The sequence below is a fragment of the Stegodyphus dumicola genome, chromosome 8 (assembly GCF_044657685.1).
Source record: "Stegodyphus dumicola isolate Sdum_Otavi_A_Nest chromosome 8, ASM4465768v1".
NCBI lineage: Eukaryota > Metazoa > Arthropoda > Arachnida > Araneae > Eresidae > Stegodyphus > Stegodyphus dumicola.
This window is the reverse complement of record NC_140775.1, coordinates 56,708,991-56,735,184: the sequence shown is the minus strand read 5'-3', so window position 1 is coordinate 56,735,184 and position 26,194 is coordinate 56,708,991. Positions and strand designations below refer to the sequence as shown.

Sequence of the window (26,194 nt, the reverse complement as noted above, 5' to 3'; positions counted from 1 at the left end):
AACAAAATCGTACTATAAATAGTTAGACATACATAATTAAAGGATAGCAATTATACTAAGAATACGAATAAAAGCTTTGAAAAAATTATTTATTAGATTTTGATTTTATTATTCTTTTCATTATTATTTTTATTAATTTTAGAAATATTGTTTGACTATTCTTTCCCCCATAGCACAAAACATCCTCAGGATGTCCTATTTAAGTCGCAATATCCCGGGACATACTTAGGATGTCCTAAGGAGGTTGATTCTCAGATGTCCTGAGGAGATCGTAATTTAACATCCTGAGGATGTCTTATTTAAGTCGCTATGTCCCGGGATATGACAGGATGTCCTGAAGATGTTGATTCTCAGATGTCCTGAGGAGTTCACCAATTTCACATCCTGAGGACATTCATTCTGCATTGTCCGGAGGACTTTCGTTGTCAAACATTTTGAGGATATTTGTTCTTAAATTTACCAGTTTTAATTTTTTGATATTGCACATCTGAAGCTTGCACATTATTTTATTTTTCACTAGGTGTACCCGCCCGGCGTTGCCCGTGCATTTAGAAAATGCAGATAAGTGAATAGCGCAGGAATAGTAGTGTAGGACATGTAGACTGTCTCTCTCTCTTCCCCCCCCACAAGCTACAAAAAAGAAATGAATTGTAATTAATCGATTTAATGTATCGTCAAAACAGCAAACTAACGCTAGAATAAAGAAATCAATTGTTACAAACGAACGTTATTTGAAAACAAATAATAATATCAGTGAGTCAAAAAAACCGTCATTAATTAATTATAAATAATTTTTTTAAAATTTTTCTAATTCAAAAATCGAAAATCGGGCTTCGAGGTCTGGTGGCCAGCCCCTTTGTGCTTCCGTATAAAAAATTCCAGGTCCCTGCGTGCGATAGATTTGGCTGGAGAGCTCGGTCAGACAGACAGACAGACACATTACACTTGCTTTTATTATTATAGATATGTATTTTACTAAGTTGTTTCTAAATGCTGTACATTAAAAATATTGATATGATTGATGATTTATTCTTGTTATTTTGTTATTAATTTTAACTGCTATTTTTTCTGACGTTTTTAAAAATTTATTTAGTTATGGAAAAGATTTTTTTCAATGGATTAGCATTTTCTAGAATATTTGCAAAATTCTAAATAACATATTTTTTTTTTATAAAAAATGTATAAATTACATGTATAATTACTTACAGATTACAAACCCTACTGCAAATATAGGTAAAATTAGATATATATATATATAATTACGGAAACGATTTTTTTTTTTTTAAATTTGGGTACAGAGACATTAGGTATTTTTTTGGAAGCAGGAAACATGAAAAATTAGCAACTGCCTTCGCCGGGAATCGAAGGACGGACCTCTGGAATACCGGCCCAGTGTGCAGAACCACTACACCACGAAGACACGCTAGATGTGGTGGTGGTGTATTTAATTATGGCAAAGCACACTAGGGCTATCTGCCTAAGGGGAGGGATGTCTTCGTGGAAGACTTTCTAAGGGAAAGTGGCTCGTATACACGTTACACGTGGGGAAAACCACGAAAACACCCATGCAGCCAGCCCATTCGCGGGATTCGAACCTCGGATCGCACTACCAGGGTTCAGCGACTTTACCGCTCGGCCGCTGGTGGGCCGAAGACACGCTAGGAAAGCGGGAGAAATACCTTATATTACTTCTCTTTTTAAAGGCCGACTTTTTTTTAAGGGGATCCAATCACTAAATCCTGGGTGTGGATATACCTCATCCAACACCTTTTTAGTTCGGGCGCCACTGTAGAGACATTAGGATTCTTTTTGGGAAGCCGTAGAGATGAAAAATTAGCAACCGCCTTCGCCGTGAATCGAACCATGGACCTCTGAAATACCGGCCTAGCGTGCAGAACTATTACACCAGGAAGGCACGCTAGGAAAGCGGGAGAAATACCTCATAAGGAAAATTTTTTCCCTCTAATTACAGGACAGAAAATGTTTTTCAATCGCGCGATCTGTTATTGATATTGAATTACAGTCGTGCGATAATTTCGCAGTAAAGATACATCTCTGATGACTATCCAAGATTCTAGAAACTTTGGTCTTATATAGAGATGGTCGTCTTATAGAAATAATGCTTAATATCAATATTTATTTATAATCTCAGAACTATTGGTCACTTTCAGAAGTGGTCGTTTGAGAGGCGATATTCTATATATTTATTTACTGATACTCTCAGATTCCAAAATTTGTTTATATTCTCAGAAACATTGGATGGAAGGTGGTCGTCCCATACATACAAAATTTTACATTTCATTAAAAATGAATTCGGCGTTATTTAACTATTTCCCTATTAATTAATTAATTAGATAAAGAAAAAATTAGGAAATAGTACTGTTTATTACGGAATAATGTAGGAAGTTCTACAGAACTATATTCTTTCGCGTCATTTCACATTGTATCCGGCAAACTACTAGTTCCTCGTATTCTTCCGCAAATCCGTAAACATCTGTCTGATTTGAAACGAAATCCAAAATGGCTGCGCCATGAGGTTAACTTGTATGGATATATTTTGTTGCATGAAAGGTAAGTTCAGTTGCAATACTTGTTTACTTTTTTTGCTTTTCAAATTTATGTTATTTATGTCATTTTGACAGTTAAATGTTTCACAGCTTTATGAATTGTTACCATTCTGTCGTGAATTACGTGTATCTCAATGGCTGGCTGTCTTTTCAAATATCTAATTTGCCCTGCTATCCAAATGTTTATGACTGAATTTTTTTTTAGTTTATGCATTCAGTTTCAAAATAATATGTGTGATCAGATTGCTTATTATTTTATTGCAGCAATAAATTTATGTTAAATAGTTTGAACAATTGTATAAAAATAAGAGTTTGCATTGTTTTGTCCAAAATATGTATGGTTGAAACATTATCTTAATCTAGTTTGTAATTCAAGTTTTTTGGGGGTACTGTTCTGTTATTGGGACCAGAATCGGAAATGTATGAACCTGTGTTCGTAAGTATGTGCATAGATGTGTATATGTAGACACATAAACATACAAATATACAAGCATACATAAATACATTTCTGAACCCGGTCCTGATAACAGAACAGTACCTTTTTTTAATCTTTTTTGAATATTTTATAAAAGGATTAAGCATTTTTCAAACTGCATATCATTTTAAGATTCGACTTGCAGGAAGACAAAATATGGTCATTCAATCAAATGCTTATGAATGCTTTTATCATTTTCTCATAAATATTGTTTGCATTTTTATTGTATTTTAGATACTTTAGTTATGTAAAGTGAACATGAGAATATTAGGAAAGCTGAAGAATATGAATAGCTACCATAATACATGTATTTTTTCATCAAGCCCATTGTTTTAGAAACCAATGCACCATTATTATATGCTGGCTTATTTTATAGTTATATGCAGTTTAATTTTATGTTCATGTTACTGTAGTATTGTCATTATAGTAAAAGTATTGATAATTTTTCTTGAATCTTGCAAGTTGCCTAACATTCAGAATTATTACTACCGAATTTTACTGATAGGTTTTTTCGAGTTGACATAATCTGTCTGATAAATAAAATAAACTGGTGTTTAAATTATATGCATTTCTCTTAATGTTTCATTGAAAGTGAGATGGAAATATAAATGCTATCCAGAAAAGTGAATTCTTTTTGCCTGAAATAACAAATTGTGCTAAATGATTAATGTTTATATCATTTTAGAAATGTCAATATTAAAGTTTCTCCTCCTTCTCTTCTTTGATTTTGAAATAATTTATAATAAAATAATATATGCATAAGTGTAATTAATGTAAAGTGTCATTCAATAATATAATTTATTTTTACTGATATTTTTATATTTCTTATCTGGGTTTTCTTTTGGTGTTAGAAGGAGGAAAAGACTGTAATGTTTTAATTAAGGAAATAATTAAAACATTACAGTTTTTTAAATAACACAGTTACAGTAATGTTTATTGAAGCAATCAGTACTGTGTGATTGCCAGTGATTGAATAATGTTAAAATGCATTGTTCATAAGGAAATCTTTGTGTTATAGATTTTATTTTGACACAAGCTGAAATTTGAATTATTGGAAGCACTTTGAAAACCCGAATTATTTCCTGAATCATTAATCAGGCCAATATATAACATACAAATTTTCATACAAAATTATTTCTTTGAGTATATTATAAAGAGCTCATTTAATTTTATTATTTGTACAAATTTTAGACAAAAGTAGCATGTAACAGTTAAAGATTTATTGAAGCCTACTTGTTACTTGTGGTAACAAAGAAGTGTGAAAGATATTGCCACATTAGCAAACATGACGATCATCAAAGCTTAGTTTAGTAATTTAATAATATATTGAGAAATGCTGGGAACTTTCAGAAGTAGACATTTCAGAAATGATGGGCTTGATAGAAATTTACATGGTTTTATTATTTATTCTTTAGTTAAGAATGGATTTTAGATATTCATGTGAAAGAATTCTGTTTAATTATATGTGAAAGAATTGTTAAAGTTTGGCATTTAAAAAAATGAATTAATAATATGCAATTATCTTTTTATTATACATATATTACTATATATTTCTAATGCGCTATGTAAATGTCAGTGCTAAACAATTGAGATACTATTGTCAGGGCAATCTTTTCTTATACATGAAAAATTCTGATACTTTCTTATCATCTGCCCTCACAGCTTCAACTTATGCTAAAACAGCAAGAGTATGCACACGATAATAGAAAACTATGAATATGCATACCACACACGTGTATTTACATGCTTTATATTTAATCTTTATTTCTGAATAGTATTCCATTGGATGAAAAATATGGGAATATTGACCCAATGTATATATTTTTGTGTGTGTGCATCCTAAAATTTCTTGTTTCTTATAAAGTGCTTAGTTGAATTACTACTTGGGAACAGAGCAGTAGATATGAACCATAAACTAACCATTTTGCCAATTTTCACAGCTTTGCAGATAGTCAGAAAGCACCAAAATTTGTAATAATGTTAAGTTTAAATGATGTTCTATACTTTTGTGTTAATTTTTCTATTCTATTAATTCTATTACTGTGTTATCAAACTTTCTGCAGGAATTTTACTGGTTAAGATGTTATTACCATGTGGAGAAGAATTTGGTTTTCAAGCTAGAAAAAATTGCAGCTGAAGGATTTTGTAGAAGGTCAGTCAAACTGGTTTTAGTTAATTATAATTTAATTTTGGGTGAAGAATTCTCAAATTTATTTATCATAAGTGTCTAAAGGTCTTCTAAATTAAATTCTGCTTGTTTTTGAAATTTTTCATGACATTCATTCTTTGATTATTATTATTATTATTTTTTTAATTTACTAACTTATATCCAGGCACATAATGTTGCATTTAATGCCATACCTTAAATATTGTAAAATGTTAAAATAATACATTTCACTTAAAAATGTGGTTATGACAGTAAATTTTCTGTTACATTTAATAATATCTATAAACATTGGTATACATCATTTTTCAATAATCTGTATATTATTTTGTGCATTTCTTTTACATCCAAGATCTGGCATATGACTTGCTTTTCAAACTGATAACATGGTGTAATAATGTAATCTAATGGTTAAAGTTTACTATGGAATGGGCCAAATTTAATAAATTATTCTTTGATAGAAATTTATTCATGTGTTCAGTGTGTCTCATCTCTTTAAATTGCTAAAGTAAATTTTATGTACTATTTAGGAATTTTGACTGTATCAGAGTAATTTTGTTTCAGTTATTATAACATGCAAGGGAAAAAATTCATTCATAGCTCTGTATTTAAAATTAGTTAATTAAAGTCCTTAATAAAGAGGGACGTTTTGTTGTTTTTAATGTCGATAGAGTTTAATTCAAAAATATGCCACATTAAGGGTTACTTTTTAACCTAATTTAAAATTTTCATTACTTTAACATGTCCAATAATTATTTTAACTCCGATATTGTAATAATATCAAAATTCCTTACTTTTTGATAGGTAATCCAAATGTAAAACAAGAAAAGAAAAAATTAAAATCTAGAAGTATATTTATTTCATACCTCTAACAAATAAAAACAATGCAAGCACTTTTTACTGTCTATCTGCATAGTGTGGCATGTCCCGTAAGACTGAGATTTGTATGGTCAAATCCATGTTTCAGTTAAAGGAAAATGCATGCACAGTCTTCTGATTTTCCCTTCGATTAAGGATTCTGTATATACTAGCATAAGAAATATATTAGTTAATGCAGTGTTATACATCAATATTTATAGGCAATTATTGTGGCTATGTTTATTATAATTTTGTTCACTGTAATGGCTGGAGTGCCTAAACCATCATGCTGTGTAAACAAAACTCAAATCTTCATCTCTGCATACTGCTCCACTAGTGTTTAAACCACTGAAATGATGATTATGGTACAACATCTTTGGTAAAAATTTACTCTACTGTAACCCTTGGCGAATCGTTTCTTTTTTTTATATCAAGATCGTCACCTGAGAGGATCGGCACCAATTTCAAGGTGGCCGCTACACAAAACCAAAATAAGAAGTCAAAGACATACACAAACTCTGTGTCCATGTACACATCGACCTATTAAAATGAACTGCACAAACTGGGCATTGTGCACTGCCTTAACTTTGTCCATGTACACATTGATCTATTTTCACTTTAAGAAAATCAGAAAGTTAAAAATATCATAGTTACCAGAAAAAATTCACCACTGTCTTAACATACAGACAACCAAAAATACACTAACAGAGAGGAATAAGTTACCAAAAATACATATTTCCTAACATAAAAACATTAAACAACAAATCTTCTAACAAAAATTAACACACAGAGACAAAAAAATAAATGAAACGTCATTTTTTCCACGTACCTTTTTTTTCACATGCATATGTTTAGGCTTCCCACCACCATCCTCCAGGTAAGCAATTCAATTCAATTTTTCGTCTCTTAGTTACCTCAGACATACTCAAACGATGGTACCCACACCAAAATAATAAATAGCATGTTCAAAATACAAGACCATACCACTTCTGTACAACCAAACACAGCAATTGAAAAGAATGGTAAGAACCAAAAACCTGGGACCGTACAAAAGGTTTACTATTAAAAAAAGTAGCTCAAAACTAAATTTATCACAACACGTTGGCAATATTTGAAATAACTCCTTTTTATTGACAAAAAAAAAAGTTTTTTTTTTTTTTTCCTAAAGGCTACTTTCACCAACATTATCAACATTAGGGTTACCGAAAAACTTATTTGACACAATGGGCTTCCACATTTCACAAACAACCACTTTGCGATTTTTTTTCAGACAGAAACCAAGGTGTACCATATAGTAAAGATTAGCCACATCTTCATTTACTACTGTTACAAGTACTTCTTTGGTAAATTTCTGCGGTTAAATTCAAAAGTTTAAAATTGCATTAACATGATCAGATTCAGAATCATAGCTAGGGTTTTCAGTGCTCAGGGACAACTGAAGATTTCGCACCCCCTACTGCTTGCCAAGGATGGAAAACATTTAATTCTAAAATGTCGTAACATCAGTTTGACGCCCCTTGGATTCTGTGCCCGGGGACAGATGCCCCTCCTTCCCCCCTCTAGCTACGCCCCTGATCAGATTTTATTTTCTGCACGTAGCTATCAATTACTTATGTGTTGTCAGATAAATGTTACCAGATGCAGTTAATTATTTTTTACTTGCCAATCTCATGAGACAAGTTTTTTTTGCTCCTGAAAGACTTTACTTTGTGTTGCAAAATAAATTCATTCTCACTCTTTTTGGACTTGCCTACACATTAAATTTAAAATAGTTTTATGAATAGGTAAGATGTGATTATCATAATTTTGTTTCTCTCTTTATCTTGGCAACTTTATATGTTGATTCAGTATCCAGGTTACCTACCAGTGGCTGATTGATAAAACTGCTCATATGTTCAGCTGGTGGTTTGAGTTTATTTTCTGACATAAAAAATTTTAAAAGGCATTCCCCATGTTTATTTTACTATAATCAAAAAATCAGATAATTGCTACTCTGTTTATAGGTATTAAATGTTAAAATATTTTAAATGCTTCCTTTAATTTGCATTGTAATAGTCATTTGTTTAAATTTAATTATGAATTATATTCACATATAGTAATTGTGAGTGTTTTTTTATTTTAGGTGCTGTGAAAGGCAATGACAGAGATCCAATTTATCAAGAGTTCTTATATACATAAGAATACATGGATATAAGATTGTTTTTCATGAATTCAAATAAAATGTGATAAATTGGATTAATAAAAACTATTTTGAATTTTGAAAAGTGTTTTTCCTCTGTTAATCATAATATAGTGCCATAAATTTCTGAATGTGTTTATTTTTCATCCAAATAAATAGCTTTACAAAAATTTGTCATATTAATAGATATTGCATAATTTAGCATTATTATAAATATTTATTATAGCAGATTTAGCTGAACTGCTTTTTTAGTCTCTCTGCAGATGAAGTCACAAAGGTAAGTGGTTAGATATTTTTCTGTATTCCCCATTAAGTAATTTTATCTGGTAAATTACCATTGCTTATATACTAAAGGTGAAAGAATAAGCTTTCCTTGAAGATACAAAAATTTGCAGATATTTCAAAAAATTGGTATACGTAAAAAAGTTCTTAAATTGCCACATATGCGAAACTGAAAATGTTATATATGAAATAGTTCAGAAATATAAATATTTTCACCATTTTTTAACTATAATTCACTGCATTTGTTATATATAATCACAATTTAAGGTAGCAGTGCTTTTCTCACTGTGATTTCTCATGTATTTTGATTCATAAATACACATACATAAATCCACGTATTTTGATTTCTCTTTTGAGACCGAATAAAAAATGAACTAAACGTTCTCGTTGACATTGAGAGTTGAATAAAAGTTCACCTCAAAATAAAATGAATTAATAAATTTATGGAAAATTTTACATAGCATATATTGAGCAGAAAGAGTAAACTTAATATACTTAATGGAATTAATAATTGGTAGAGTTGATTGCAGAATAAAATGCCTTAATTGCATGGTAAACAGTAGATCTTTTGAAGTTTTTCTATGTTGCGTAAAATGCAGATTTAAATTTTGGATATTGATTGTCATATAAATGGCAATTACTGTTTTATTTTGCTCTGAAATGAATGGTTAGTAATAAAATTCTGGATGAGACAACCTTTAACATGCGCTAGAATTTACAAAGTTTAATTTGGTGCTGATTTCAACGGGTAAATTTCATTTTACTGAATTTTGCATAAAATAATACCAATGAACCATTGCAAATTATTTTCAGAACTTTTTTTTTTAATCTAAAAGGGGTATTAGTTTTGAAATGTGACTTCATATTGTCAGTCGTAAACTTGTTTCGCTTTTCATTCAAGTCTTGCCATTTGGCAAAATTTAACATATTTATCTTTAAAATCTAATATATTATTGACTAACAAGCCAAGCTATTTAAAAGCATTACACACAGTTCTTAACAATGCTTTTTTTAATTTTTAATCTGATTGATTTAAAATGCATTTAATTCATGATATATCTAATTGAAAACATTTTAATATTTCTACATAATTACATGATATATTTCTTCATTTTTCAAATATATAAAAGATATATAACTTTCTGGTGTCAGTATCTTATAAAATGTTTTGCTATTTCCACTGCCCCATCTGTATTGATAATCTATGCATTCATAAACTTTTAGCCTCTTTGAGTGACTGCTAAAATCTGAGGCCTTTCAGATTTTTTTTTTAATTGTGTGAGCAGAAAGATAGAATTTTAGAAGAGCTTCTTGAGTTACCTTTTGAATGATATAAAGAATTGTTAGCATAATGTCGAATTTTTACAACTAAATATTAAATATATAAAAAAGCCTGCAGCATTCTCATGTTACGAAAACATATTTATTCTGAGGCTAGGAATTGATTTAGTTTTAAAAATACAATTTATTCCTTTTAACAATTTCCCAACAGTGTCATCAAAACACTATAAATTCCTTACATGTTTTAAAGAAAGATGATTCATTTATGTAAAGATTATTAAATGGCTAATTTTATTATTCAATTTTTAATACAAATTAACTGAAATTAGAAACTGATTTTGTAAAACAATTTAATTATGAATAATTCAATTTGGGGGCTATTGGATGTTTAAAAATGATCAAAAGATTTTTAATATCTTAAAAATAAAAGCAAAATTTTCAGTTTTAATATTTTGTATTAATAATTCATTTTAATTTCCTTGCTCAGTTTTAATATATTCACAAATTCAGATTTAAAAACAAAATAAGTTGTATAAATATTTTCAACATTTCTGATTTTTCCATAGTAACCATAGGAGAAGGATTTGAGACTATCTGTGTAAAAAAAGTAGGTTTTAGATCATCACACCTTCACATACTTTCACTGGAATTTTCCTCTGTATATATACTGGGAAGTGACACTAAACAGTTGAGAGTATGTATTTAAGAGGTTAAAGGGATATTGTAACTAGTGTTTCAAATCCTGATAACATCCCATACACTGTCGGTGGGACGTAGATAGGATGTCCTAGGATGTGACATTAAGCGCTCAGGAGGATGAGTTTAGGAGGAAATTGGGATATTACGGGATGTCCTGAGGATGTAGTAAGTAGGACTTTAAATCCTAATAACATCCCATATGCTGTCGATGGGACATAGATAGGATGTTTTTAGGATATAATGGGATGTGGCTTAGGAGGTTTGTGGGATGTCCTGAGGATGTAGTTAGTAGGAGTTCATATCCTAATAACATCCCGCACGCTGTCGATGGGACTTGGTTAGGATGTCCTGAGGATATCCCGGGATGTGACATTAAGCACTCGGGAGGAGGTGTTTAGGAGGTTCGCGGGATGTCCTGAGGATGTGCGCATATCCCGCGAGCAACATCCTTGGGATATCCCAAGGATGTTTTTGTGCTATGTGGGTTGTGTTATTGTTATTAATAATAATTTTAGAAGTATAATCAAGTTTTTAGAAACAAAATTAGATTCTAATTATATAAAAATTCGATTTGAATTAGTGTGAAGGACACGCCAGTTTTTTTAATTTTGGGAATAAAATTGCTTAAATTAATTCTTAAATCATAAAAATATTCAGCCTCTTAAGTATTCACTTGATAAAAGCTTAGTTCTGCTAGGTAACAAGACGGGAAAATGAATAACATTGTTCGGTAACAACTTTTATTTTGCGATATTTCTCCCAGACAACTTAGTGTATATATGTTGTGAATAAACTTTATCTTTGAACATTTTCCTGCAATGCAATCAACTCTTCCTACATCATAATATCCAGATCAAATACGAGCATATTACAGTTTAACTGTTCTACGAGCCATGCCATCATATTCAGAGTTCAGTGAAGAAAAGCGGAAATTTCTATTTCAAAAAGCGAACATTAAAGTGTTCTAAATTTTACTAGCGCCTTATAAACAACAATATATTTTATGAAGAACTTTTGCATTCTTTGTAGCCTTTTCGTAATGTTTTCTTGTGCTGCTGCATTTTATCTTTTTACATTGACCTTTTTGTATAAAAATATTTATGTTTAAAAAACACATTGTTGATTTTTGAAATAAATTAAATAATTTCTTTTTGTATTTTCTCTTATATTTATTTTATACGATTTCATCCTTACTGCATGATACACAGTTTTGTATCAATAAATAATTAATTATCAATTTTATAATGTTAATAATTTTTATAATGAATGGGATCTTTATTATGCAAAGCACTTGCCTGTGCATATTTGGCTATTGATTCCCTAGTGGATAACCCACTTTAAAACTCCGATCACCAGAGTCCTATCTGCCCCGTTGGGAATTCGTAGTCTAGAAGATATAAAGTTCGAATGCTACTCTAAAATTAAAGATTCTTACAATGAGACGACGTGGAAATATATCTTTATTTGAACCAGAAATTAAGAATTATAAAATTCCATTAAACCTTGCCTTTACTTTGGCTGACCCGTAAATTTCCTTTTCAGATAATTCCTTCTTACTGGAACTTTTTCCAGAATTTGTTGATAAAGACTTAAGATTCGAAGAGTTATTGTTTCATTCCGTTTCGCAAATATAAAAATTTCATTTATTTAATATTCATGATCGAATGTGTTATTTAAATGACGTCTTTGACGTAACTCATTGAGGAAATAGAACTTCTAAAGATGGAAAACCTACTCTTGAAAGCTTAGACAGATCAGCATTTATTACAAACTTCAATAAAGACTATTATGGCGTGTTATTACCCTTCAGTTTTCTATTACGCGTTTACATAAAAATGGTATTTTATCTTCTCACCTCACATTCATAACCAATGCCCATGAAATCTAATATAAAATTATACACAGTAGCTTTTGACTGTGATTCCTTTCATATTTTGCATTTCCAAATAAAAAAAAATCCATTATTTGATTCAATAGTGTCAATAAAAAATGGATAAACTGGTTTGCCTCCTTGATGAACACTTCTCTTGAATTACAAATTGACCACTGTTCTTCAGAGATATCAATCTTAAAATTCACTTAAACAAATGACAAAAATTAAACAAGTAAATGGTCAAGAAAAATATTTTTGTCATGAGAAACTCAAATTCTTTTGATTAAGTTAAATTTGATATACTGATTATTATGCAGCCATGTTTAATCTAACGAAATAATGATAATAGTAATAATTACAAAAAGGGAGGAAGCCGAGATCTTAGTACATACTAACTGTCATTTATCACAACTAAAGAACAAATTCACCCTTTGTATGATTTTCGCTCATTAGCAATGCATTCTTTGCAACAATGTCCAAAGGCAACTTGCGAAAATAGGATTAAGAAGGAACTAACTTTGAACCAGCTTACAAAGCCTCATGCCTCTGTCTAATTTTTTCATCTTCTTTTGAATGTTTTCGTTAGACAGAAAAACTGCTAATCACAGTTCATTGCCAAGTTCCAAATGCAATTACTGTCTGATTCTCGTGCTGCTTTTCCAGTTGGCGCGAGCCACGTTCTTTGTTCATGACCGCCAGATTAAAAAATAAATAAAAGAAAGGGGGAAAAAAGAGAAGTCTGCATTATGAAAGAGAGGTTAAAAAAAATTTCTGTCGCTTTCTAAGCACTGCAATTTCTTGTCTTCTTCCCTTACATTTCTTTTATCCGGGCTTTATAATAGCAGACCCATGGACCTGTCAACGATAAAGGTGAGTTAAATCCCCTCGTCTTTTGTTACGGCGAAATATTTGTGTTCGTGTCACGCAAGCGCCTTCTGGTGAGCTTTTCGCTTTCAATGAAACAAACTGATTTTTTCGGAAAGATTCAAAGGACTTTTAATTTAAATTTAAATAACTAAGAAAAAGAAATAGCGTAGCTACGTAATTTATAATTACATAGTTATATAAAATTGTTATTAAATAATTATCTAATTTATAACCGTTATTATGTGTTTATGTTTTTCGACTTTTTGCACTTTATTAAGAAACCCAATTAAATATTTCTTTCCCGCTTTAATCAATGAAAACAATCTTTTTCATAACGTTGAAAATTTTCATTGTTTGTTTCCTCGGGGGGGGGAGAGGAAATCTAAAAGCTTTCAGATTTTATATTACAACCAAAAGGGCGTTTTTTTTTTTTAACCTTTTGTGTGTTACCTTTATTTATTAAATATCATGTTCTTCGCACTTAAACCATATAAAATGCAGTTCAACAGCAGTATCACAAAATATTTAAAAAAACAGCAAAACAACATATCTTTAAAATTTACGATACACAGAGCTAATTTCCTCCCCCGTACAATGTGGGCGTTGCTTGCTTTGAAATTGTTGAGTTTGTTAATCAAAAATTCGTTAAAGTTTTACAAAATTTGAAATAGATAATAAAACAAATTCGGGCTTCCAAGTGCCCATGTTAGGTTGGAGGACTACGTTATTCAAAATTTGATGGCTCTAGGTGCCGTTGTTTTTTCACAGTGCAAGAAACATTCATGCATTCATGCAATTCTTCATTGTTTAGTTTCTTTAAATATAATACATTGCGATAGTATTTTATGGCAACAGTTTGAAAAGTTAAACTGGCAACAAAAATGAACCAACGCAGAAAATGAAATGACGCAATATGCCGTTTTGAAACTAATAGCCCTTTGGGCTAAAAAAAAAAGCAGTGTAAATAAATTATTTAATTTTCGTAAATCAAATAATAATAACCGAAAAGAAAATGTCTTAAACGGTTCAAATTTTTAACGTTTGGAGGAACAGCTTATAAAACCCCTTAAACAATTTTATGCTTCCCACGAATACATTTTTCGTAAATTAATGAGCATTATTATGACAAGAATTTGAAAAAAAAATAAGATTTTAATAGTTACACTGCTTTCATTACCAAAAACCAATGTCAGTAACGCGTCGGAAAATCTAGAAACGGAGGTAATTATAATTTACACTGTGACATAAATCTCATTCAAAAATCTGAAGATACAAATTTGATTAAATTTTATTAGCACTTGTAAAAGATAAATATCCTCACCTACGAATTTTTGCAAATAAAAATGGTAGCTTTGTTTGGAAGTACGTTAAATGTGAATAGCTCTCTTCTTTTCCTTTTTTTTTCCCTGTAGCTAAAAATTAAGAAAGTCTAGAAAAAGAACCAGTCTGCTGATGATTATCGCAGTTTGTGATGAATTTGCAATTATCTCTAATTTGTGATATTTTCTGGTGATTTTCCACTTTATGAAAATCGTAATGCCAAGAGGTGATATAGCTAAAAGATGTAGTAAGAAAAGTAGAAGTTTATAATTATTTACATAAGAATATGTGTTTTGTATGCGCGCGTGATAGAAAAATGTAATAAACAAAAGAAAGAGGTTGTCATTATTTATTCGCATGTTTTCTCTCTCTTGTGAAGTTTTCTAATAATTCTAATAATTAAGTCAATAATTAATAATTAATATAAGCATAAGTTATTTAATTTTTTACTTTAAATTAATTTAAATTTAAATATTACAATTATTTGAATAAACATCACTCCGAGAATTTTAATATTTAGCTGTCAGTACTTTTGAATTGTAAACTGCGATCAACATAAATTCCTTGCAGATACCAACCTTTATATTTCTGGCAGAAAATAAGCGTAAATTTGAATTTTTCCTGTGCGTCATTTTTATACGTCTGTTTTAACAAATACGGGGTAACTTTTCATTTAATTTGGTTAAAAAATTTTGTTTTGTTAGAAAAAAAAATCCTTATTTTCTGTTATTATTATTGTTGAGGCGCGTAAGCTACTTTCAGATCGTGCATCTGGCCCGCACGCCATTTGAGTTTGAGACCACTGGCTTAGGCTGCTATCAGACTCACACTTCTGATGATTACGCTTTTTATTACCTGTACACAACTGTTCCATGTATGTACGTATGCATGTGAGTTCCTCGCACTGCAAAAGAACCGTGGCGCCACCAAATTTTGAACTCACGTAATCCTTCACGCAAACATGCGCACTTCGAAGCCGAATTTTGAATTTCTTTTTTTTTTTTTTTTTTTAAATTTATTTCTTATTTTCTACGCATTTAATGACATTTTAATTAAACTCGACGATTTAAAAGCTATATCTTCCCTCTCGGCAAAGCGTCGTTTCAAATTTGATCAGAAAACTCGGTGATTTAAAAGAAATGTGTCACGGCAAAGTGTACTGCCTTTGAAATTTAACAAAAGAATTCAACTATTTAAAAGAAATGTGTTATCAGTATCCGATATAAAATTTCTTTTATCTTCCACTCACCGATTTGTTGCCATTTCAAGAAGCAAAATATGCTTAATTTTATTTCAAATTTAATCTGCCTGCTATTGGTTAACAAACTAAACAATTTAAAAGCGATAAAGGCAGTTCCTGCACTTTTTTTATTAATAATTACTAGCTGGAATTAAATTAAACTGGCTGAATTTATTAAAAGAATTATGCATTTTTTTCTTTTTACATAACTATTTTAGATGGCTGGCTACCCCAGCGGCTAGTTATTTGAAAAATAAAACGGTCAGTAAAAGTACGGATCCATATTAATTGCTCAGGTGGGTTAATAAACCATTTTCATATGAATATAGATTTGCCATATCGGTAATAATTAAGAAAAAATCCAGAAATCCGTCACTTTTTTCATGCAGAATTCTTAGCGTTACATAATTCATTTGCCTTTTTCTTGGTTGTTCCAAATATGAAAATTACTTATTTGAAAATAGCGTAAAATTATTACATATTTTTCCTTAATCTTAATAAAGGCTTCCTTTTGATCCTTTAGTAAAACAGCATTACCTTCAAAATGGAGAACTAGCAAAGTATATTATATTATATTATATTATATTTACAAATATCATCTATAATAATGATAACAGTATCAAAATATAGAATCTAAATTGTCTCCATCTTCCGAAATTTCGGTATGTGATTCATAATTACGCAAATTCGACAAAAAAATAGAAGAAAAAAATTGCTTTTAGCCGCTGATATTTTTATTTGATTAATTGAAGCCGCAGTTAAATATTCTTTCTTGCTCTCCAGGTTACAGCTAAGGCCCCCCAGCGGCCAAGCGGTAAAATCCCTGAACAACTAATTCGGTCCGAGGTTCGCATCCGACGAACTGGCTGGATGGGCGTTTTCGTGCTTTCCACCATACGTAAGGTGTTAATACGAGCCAGTTTCCCCTTAAAAAGACCTCCACGAAGGCATCCGTTCCTTCCGTGGGGGTGCCTTAGGGCGTAACACGTAAATCGTAATAATACCAATAATGTTACGGCAAAGGCAAGAAGTTGAATGCGTTCGAATTTAATTCAGGTTGCCATGAGGCGCTTTTGATGTGTGATATATGAGTCAAAAATACTTTTGACTTTGTCATATTACTGACGTTTTATTACTATTGCTTGATTTTAAATTAGAAAATTAATCTGGCAGTTCTATGTGAAAGGGAGATTTATAGTTTATATAGATTTGATTTCCGAAATTTGTCTTTAAATATACCACCTTTAAGGTGCTTAACTGTTGTTTACCTTTGTAGTTATTCATTTACATACTCAGAAACAAATTATCCTTTATTAACGTTATTTATGCAGAGTGATTATAAATAGAAACTACTATGCATCTTAGGTGCACCATTTAACCGTTATGATATGTTCTGTTACACCGCCCCCCCCCCGTTGATATATCCCTGTATGCTTGACACGTCTTTAAATGCGTTTCTTAGACATTTGTAGATGTTTTGTTAAAGGGTTTCACACTTAATTAAAACAAACCTAATAAGAGATACAACTAGAGGAGTTTCTTGGATGTTTGTTGAAATTTTAAAGAAATGATTTAATAACTATTGAATACTTACATGATTATTTATTGTGTGTATAGTAACGCAAGAAAGCACGGTACTTTTCAAAAATTGCTTCCGGACATTTCATAACATTCCTCTTGTCATTTTTTTTAAAATTAAATATATTTTCTGCCGCTTTTAACATTTATACAACTCAAACAGAAAATTTAATGTCACATAATGTTTCTAAAAGTTTCACGTAATTTCTCATGTCTTTAATTTTGATTTTTTTTTAAATATCAAATATTCAGCTTCCATACTTTTACGTATAAATTTGTGTATAATTAGAAAGAAGAACTTTTGCACCATTATAGATCGTTCCACCTCGTATAGACGTTGAATTATATAAAAATTACAGCTGTCGCTTAGGACAGGAATTTTCCAGACTCCGAAGGTAAAATATCCTAATTAATAAATACGTGGGCTAATCGTTTAAAGAAGCAAAAGTTTTAATATTAAATTTCCATTCGGTTTGAAATTTTTATCCCAAACGGGCGTTTGCCCAGAAAGGCTATTAGTTTCGGAACGGCATTTTGCGTTGAATCATTAAAAGCGCTATATTACTTTTAAAATTGTTGCCACCAAACATTATCGCCCTTTATTATATTTAAAGAAATTAAATAATGCAGAATCTGTATGAATGTATGCATGTTTCTACCATTGCGAAAAAACAACGGTACCTAGGACCATCAAATTTCAAGCAGTCCTCCACCCGAATATGAGCACCTGGAAGCCCGGGTTTAGAATTTGTAATTTGTTTTATTATCTATTTCATATTTTGTCAAATATTGAAAAATTTTTGATTAGCAAACTCAACGATTTCAAAGCAAGCAATGGCAACACAGTACGAAGGAAAAAAAATTGTCTCCAGTACACGAGACTGTACTGGGGATAAAATTTCCGTTCTGTCTGTCGGAAATTCTAAAGATATGTTGTTTTTAAATATTTTACGGACAGAAAAATTATTCCTAGTCACTCCACTTTAAAAACTTAATCGAATTTAAAATGGTTTGATACTTTTTTTGGATGTTTCGTTTTTTGCACTGCATGTGCTCTTTTTTTCTTTCATCTTGAATTTGACTTTTGAAATGAAGAATTATCCCTGCTAATCTCAAGGGCCTGCATTCATTCGTTTCCGAAGACAAACTTTTCAATACACTTTCATTTTGTTGCAATGCTTGCTTACTCGGAAATTGCCTTGTTCCTACGATGATTTGCCCCTGTATGTCATTTCTTCATCTTCGTACTTGAAATTTACATTAAAAAAATTTTTCTTTTTGATACATCTGGAAAGAATAAAAACCCTTAATTAAAGCAGCAATTGATAATAGACTTGCTTTGCGTCCCTCTATGCAACAAAAGCAGGAACTTAAATGCTTGCCTAAGGGCGAAGCCTGATACTGAAAAAAGAAACAAAAAAAAGAGCGTCTTTAAGAATTCTCTGCATCAAAGAACAATTCGAACACTTATTATTTTTAACAGATGCTTCAAACAAAGTAGCGAATAGTAGAACGCAGTGACATAAACTGTTCCCTAAGCTAGTAATATAAGATCTCTAAGGTAGAGAAGAATGCTGTCATAGTAATAATAACAAACTTTATTGCCTTTTGTACCTAAGAAGAAGAGCTCTAATGAGGAAATGTTTTTAGTGTTCTTTTTTGTTGCTGGAAAATGGCAATGCGTATTTACAATGCTTGACTTTCTTCATATCGTTTTCCTCATTGGATCTAGATTTTTGAAACTCCTTCAATGATTGGATGCGTGTTTTTTTTTTTTTTTTTTTTTTTTCTTTCTCATGTTGACTTCTCTTTATTGTGGCAATTACATCATCACGAAGTTTATTTTTTGGACCTATGTCTTCGCTGATTTCTAAAAAGTTGTCTATTATTCAATTTTCCAATTATGTTTATGTTTCCAATTATCGGCGAAGGATTTTTTTTCTTTCTTTCTGAGCACAATGCACTACGTTCAGATTTTCCTGTTTACAAATTTCATAATTACAACAATTTTATTTTCAAACAGTTATTCGAAGTAAAAATATATATTTAAGTTATGGGTCTCTCTTATTGTCTGTAGAATGAATGAAAAATATAATTAAGACAGCTGCTAATTACTTCATGTTTATTGATATTCGGATTTTAAATCGTAGAAAGAAAGCATTCTGGTCTAGCAACATACAGGAGAAACGAATACACCTATTTCATTATTTTAATACAGTTTTTATAGTGTACTAGCGGGCAAGTGCTTCAGATGAGTGGGCTGTTGCCAAAGCAATATTTATAAGCTCTGTATACTAAAAATAAAATGAATGAAAACTATTAATTTAATGCACTGTATGCGAAGTTGCTAGCTGCGACTAATATAATCCAAACTAACAAAAATCTGTGCGCGTCTATCTCTTTGTTTGTTTGTGGCATTATCACCTCCGGAACGGCGGGGAGTTGAGTTTCGAGAGAGGTACTCCTAGATTCCAAAAATTTGTGGGAAGCCGTTTTGACCGTTCTCATCTTCGTACTACTTTAATTAGCCGATTAATTAAAAACACTGAAAACGCTCATTTTGGCACTAATTTTTCCGAATAGCAATAGTCTCGAGCGCTGAAGATAAATATCTTCTTTATTTCAAAAAGCGTTGCCACTGCTCGCTTTCAAATCGTAGAGTCTGCTAACCAAAAATTTGTAAATCGAAAAAGTATGAAATAAAAATAGCATTGCCAAATAGTAAACGTATTATTTTAAAAATTAAACAACAAAATCAGCGTTTTATTTGTAAATTTTCCAGGACTAGTTTCGATGGTTTAACTAGAGAAGCATCTTCCTCAGTTGCCAAACTGCAAAAGTCATTTGCAAAATTCCTGTGTTATAGCAATGCTATATATAAATCTAATGTATATCCTATGTCGCGCTTTTGAAACATGAAATACTGGGCTTGATTTGAAATATGTAATTTGAATTTAGTCAATCGGACCAGCGGGAGATGTAGAACTGCTCCCGAACCCCCCTTTTTTTTGCGCAGTGTACGTATGTGTCTCGCATAACTCAAAAAGGATTAGCTATAGAAAGTTGAAATTTTATATATGGGACTGCTCTAACATGTTGTTGAGCACCTCTCTTTTTTATTGCAATCGGCTATACCAATAGTATTCATAAATACCCACCCCCTTACCCGGCCTTAAGTTTCTCAATCGTTAATCGCTTAATCACATCCTTCAAATTACAGAAGTGTTTTAAATGACAAAAATATTCATGTTTTGGATAAGTTAATTTTTTTTTTTTTTAAATTTAAACAAATAGCGAAATCTAACTTTTAATCAGCTCCTTCGGTTTCTATATTTATATTCAGAAAATTTTATACTCATCATGAAAAAATAAAATTACAAAAAAATTTACTTCCGTATAACAAATCGAGGGAATTTTAACTCCAATATTTTCAATTTTTGATGAAATTTTCAACTTGCACTGAGGGATCGGTTCATTAAATTAGAAAAATTTGAGTGAATAAGTTTAATTAAAGTGCAGAAAAGAAAGGGGGTATAATTTAATAGGCCATACAAGAAAATCGTAGGTGGGTCTACACCAGGTTTTTTATACATTTTTATAAAAGCATTTAGTATTTAGAGTAATTCCGATTTTAGGTTATAAGGTATTTCTCCCACCTTCTTGGCATGCTTCGTGGTGTGGTGGTCTGCACGCCAGCCGCGTATTACAGAGGTTCGTGGCTCGAAATCCGGCGAAGGCGTTACTAATTTTTCATCTTGCCTGCTTCCAAAAAATACCTAATGTCTCTATAAGTTTCCTTATCTTTGATTCGTAACAGCTATTGCTGTGAAATGAGTTTTTAAGCAATGCCACTTTTTTGTTATCCTTTCTTAGATGATTAAATAAAGGAGACAATTGCAATAGCAACTTAGCAGCTTTGCGATCCTAGAATTATTTTTCCATCCATGCTTTTATCCAATAGCCTTTGTCTGTTTCCATCCAGTTTTAGAATATTCAGTTATATTAGAATTCGAAATGAAAATAAAACTCGCATAATGGCCAACAATTGGTCACGAATGAAATAGAAGACTTAAGGCATATTTTGAAAAAATTTATCAATTTTTATTTTTCCTTGAAAAGAAAAAGAGACCTATGTCTGTTTCCCCCGAAATAGACAAAGTTTTATTCAATTCTAAACGATATAAAGTGTGGACGTTTGAATAAAATTATATCGATTTTTTCTAATTCCTAAATAATACCAAACTTTTCAGTAAAGGTTTAAGCAAAGAATCTGCGAAGATGGTTGTTAAAATAGCTTCTTTTTTTAAACACCCGGATGCAGATATTATTGTTGTCACTGTAGAAGGAAAATCGCAACTTGTTAAACTAAGAGGTATTGTCAACACGTCTAGTGACTATGCACCATAATAGTCGCATTTATAAATATGACGTACTTCGTTTTTCATAGATTACCAGTCACCTGATAATATGTTTGCCAACTAAGCGTTATAATCTTCGAATTTTACTTTTTAGCTTACACATCACATACATGTTTAGCAAAACATTTCTTACTATTAAAGTAAATTCAATTTCAATCTTTTAATCTCACGTTTAATACTGCAAAAAATGTAAGTTTTTATTAGCCGTCAGGCAAAGTACTGTAATCTAAAAAGTCAGATTTCAAGTCTTCTTTCTTTATTTTTTTACTTAGTTTAATATAATTTTATATCACAATAAGGAGGTGTTTGTCTTCAGAAAGTTATTGGATCACTTTACAGCTTATAACACTAATGGCATTGACTTCATCGGAATTTCACGATATACATTTTTATAAGATGAACGTACCTTCAGGAGTATCCAGAAATTCTCAGCACTGTAACTTTCATGCCTCCGGACACCTTTGGAAACATTCGCATTCTTCCATTACGTGTCAGGATTTCAGAAATAGGCAACAAAACAATAACAGGTGAAAGGGTAGGATCACGTTCAAAGACATTTTCTTTCTTCCGTTTCTCTGACCACGTGCCTCAGTGTACGTGACCAGAACAAGGACCGGGAAGGACGATTGTGCTAGGCCTCGTCCGCCCCCATGTCAAGCTGCTCGTGGCCACTGAGGAGCTCCTGCCTTTGATGCTAACCGATCTTTTGTCATTCCACAGAGGATCGTGACCGTTGCGCGTGCCGTGATCGAGAGCTCACGCGGAGATCATGACGAGGTGATAAATCCGGCGTCGAGCAAATGACCGCCCTTTCGAACAGCAAGTCTGACCACATCTCATGAAAGAAATCACTGTATTTCGACAATGATTCTTTAGAGGCTGAAAAAAGAAAGAGTCAGTGGAAAATGTACGTATACTTCGAAAATTTTCAAAGAAGTGTTCACCAAAAAATGTTTCGTTAGCCCTATTGAAAATAGCTCTTTTGGTTTTCTTACTTTTTATTTCGATACTTTTAAAAAAACCTTTATTTAGCTTTCTAGCATATTATCCGTTCAAAAATCAAGTTTACAGCAATATTAACTTCTAATCGTGTGTAATGTTTGCCAGTCGCTTTTTTTTTGGAGGGGGGGCCTCAAAGATTGAAGCATGAGAATAATTGTAAAGTATCTACAAATAAAAAAGAAAAAAGAAGTGCGTTTAAAAAAATTGTAGCAGATGTAATATATGGCTCGAGAAATACTTTTATTAATTAAAATAATGTTGAAAATGTTCATAAAAATTATCCGAATGTCATACTGCAATTAAAATGTGTTCAAAATTATATCATTTAAATACATTATTAAAATTAAGTTTGTTTTTCACCATTGATCAGCGTTCAGCGATTATGGATATGTGATGGCGCAGTATATCTAGATCGATTATTAAAATTAAATTAAATCGAAAGTCGCCGGTGCTTTCTTTGACTTGGTATGTGGTATATTTGACTTGGTGTATGGTTTCTTTGACGTGGTGTATGGTACAAAAATTATCAAGGCGTAAGCTATTTACTTTTAAATCGCTTAGTTTAAAGGTTAAGCAATTACTACAGATTGATTAAATTTTAAACATAAATTAAAGATCTTTCTCAAAGGGTAACTCCTTAAGGATGGGCCATTGGCAAGGCCTCGTGAAAGGAAAATTAAAAGATTTATGCTTCATGCAATGAAACACTTATCAAGTCGCATGCATGTAACGTGATTGCAAGGTAATCATAACACAATAGTTCACAAATTTTGAAAGGGCTCCTCTAAGCACGTTTCTAACTTGAAAATTAAACAAGGGAAAAAAAAAAAAAAATTCCTGTGACTTTCAAGACATTACATTATGGGTTTACGGTTGCTTGTAATGAGCATTGATAAAAAGTAGAGAGATTTCTAAAGTTGACCGTCATCAACAAACAGCACATACTTCACTGGATAGTGCAATAAATTTAAACAGATTATTAAAATAAAATTAAACCGTAAATCAGTGGTGACCGTCGAGTCTGTTGGTCATCAATTAAAAGTTAAAAGTTCTAAGTATCAGGCAAATCAATATTCGTGCTGTACTAAGATGTACGTGTAATAAATTCTTAGAACTGTAATGAAATAAAACGTTCCAAAAATTTTAGAAAGATTCTGGTGGTGAAATTTCTAAAGTACGAAAAAACAGTTGGCCAGGAATTTGAAGCAACGGTTTTTTTTTTTTTTTTCTTTGGAATGAAGCTTGCGATGGCTCAAATTGCATAGTTTAAATTAGAGTTTCTTAAACTGTGGGTCGCAACTCCAATGGGGTCGCGGGACATGTAGTAGGGGGTCTCCAAAAATGTTATCAAATTTGATATTTTTTTTAACTTATTATAATAATTTTACAATTACCAAATATTCTTACATAATGTATCTGAAAATAGAAAAAGACAAGATAATACAGACAAAGAAACAAAAACGTTTCGATGCATTTTTTTTTTTTTAACAATATAAACGTTTACTTGACTTTAAAAATTAAAGTTAATGACCTAAAACTTCAATAGTATATAACATTACAGGTGAAGAAACTAACAGTTTCAATAACGCGTGGGTCGGATTTGCGCAATGCTTATTAGGTCTCACAAAATTTTCGTAAATATTATGATGTGTCCACGCCAGAAAGTTTAAGAAACCCTGGGTTAAAGTAAAACGTGTGATACCTATGTCGATTATGAATTGCTTACGAATTTTCAATGGAAATATACTTTTATTATGGAAATATGCTGCGTCTAAAATTAAATTTACAAACCTATTTTTACAATAATTCTAATTAGTTACAGCTAATATTTTAAAAGCTTGAATTATATATAATTTGCAGAACTGTAAATGTAATATAAGTATCTGGGGCTTGTAAAAGTTTGTGGTTAGTGAAAGACTGCACAGTTAACTTAATTTAGAAGTTTGAAAACATAACTCTGATTTTTGTTGTTTGACTTCTAAATTAATACTTTTTCGCCGTGTTATTGTATCTTAGCCACACAGTTAACCATTACTCGAAGCTGGCTCAGTAATTCTACCGAAGCATCAAAATCAAAATATCAGCAGTGATATAGCAAAAGGTCGACTAATTACAAACAACAGAACTCGCAGGAAACTAACATGTAGCGCGCACGTGAAGCCACAGACTACAAGCTACAAAAATCTCAGTTTAAATTCTGATTATCTTTGCATTCTGATGAAGAGTACGGAAAGAAGAAGTACACAGGGATATTCAGAATAACTAGTTAGTTTAAAATAATAGCTTACAAGGTTAAGGTTAAAAGAATACGTTTTTTAAGAAAACGTGAAAATAAATGCCTTCTGAATATGTGAGATTTGTCTATATTCGTCTTTCTTACAGTATATACTTAAGCGAAGAGATCAACCAATTTTATATGCACTGGCCTAGTATAAATACTGCTTCGCGAGCAATTACGTCATCTTTTCTTAACTTCTCCTGCCCTGCAAAACATCTCTGCGCTGCTATGCTTAACTGTCCTTCTTTGTTACCTAATATAACGTAGTATTGTTTTTAACCCGTGTACATATTGCAGTTAACTATGATTGAAAAATAAAATACCTTGTCTTAAAAAAAATTAAAAAAAAAAAAAAAAAAGATGTGCGACAAAATAAATATTATGAATCTTCGAATTCAGTTTTGTTTGTCAGCTTCGTCTTCATTGCCTCTACACTCAGCTTTTACGACTGCCAGATGTTAAAAGTACCGGTTTCTTCTATCATCGCATCGCTTTCAAGCAGCGCGTATTATAATCATATAATATATAAAATTGATTGTTTTATTTAAAATGAATTCTTCACTCGATAGGATGAGATGGAGAAACAACTGCAGGCGTCGAGCTAGTGAATCTCAACCGAAGATCGCTCTATGGTTACGAGTGTCTTGATTTATGACATCCAGGTTATAGCACTAATTTCAAACTACGCACATCATCACTATAAGTCTCCTCAAAGGCTTTCCAAAAGCCACAAGTCTTCCGGAGGATATATACGTGGCACTGAATCACGGTGTCATAAGAAAGTATGAGACTAAAGGATCTTCTGGTGCTCCTACAACAACAACTTCCAGGCAACTATATACTTAATAGTACGCAACGTAAACAAAAGATGTCCTGTACCCGCAGTGATCTTAAATAGTGTCTCCTTTAGCAGATCGCTTAATGGCCACCAAAGAGCCAGACACACGATTCTTAAGCATACCAAGACTGCAGACATGCCCTTTTTCGTGATAAGTCAAAATTCAGTGCACAGAGTGATTGTCTAAGAGTCTCTACGAGTCTAGGGGAAAAAAAGAACCTTAGAAAAGCAAGCTATCGCCTCTTCAGCATAAAAAGAAATTGACCATTTTTGTT

At 31.4% G+C, this 26,194-nt stretch overlaps 1 long non-coding RNA gene across 1 annotated transcript in view; it reads right to left on the bottom strand.

Annotated features, from left to right (window-relative positions):
* The window catches only part of LOC146995854 (uncharacterized), a 110,650-nt gene extending 87,946 nt beyond the window's left edge, over window positions 1-22,704 (bottom strand). Inside the window, exon 1 of the long non-coding RNA XR_015042843.1 lies at window positions 22,208-22,704. This is a non-coding gene — a long non-coding RNA (uncharacterized LOC146995854). The remainder of the gene's footprint in view (window positions 1-22,207) is intronic.
* Between the last annotated feature and the right edge of the window lie 3,490 nt (window positions 22,705-26,194).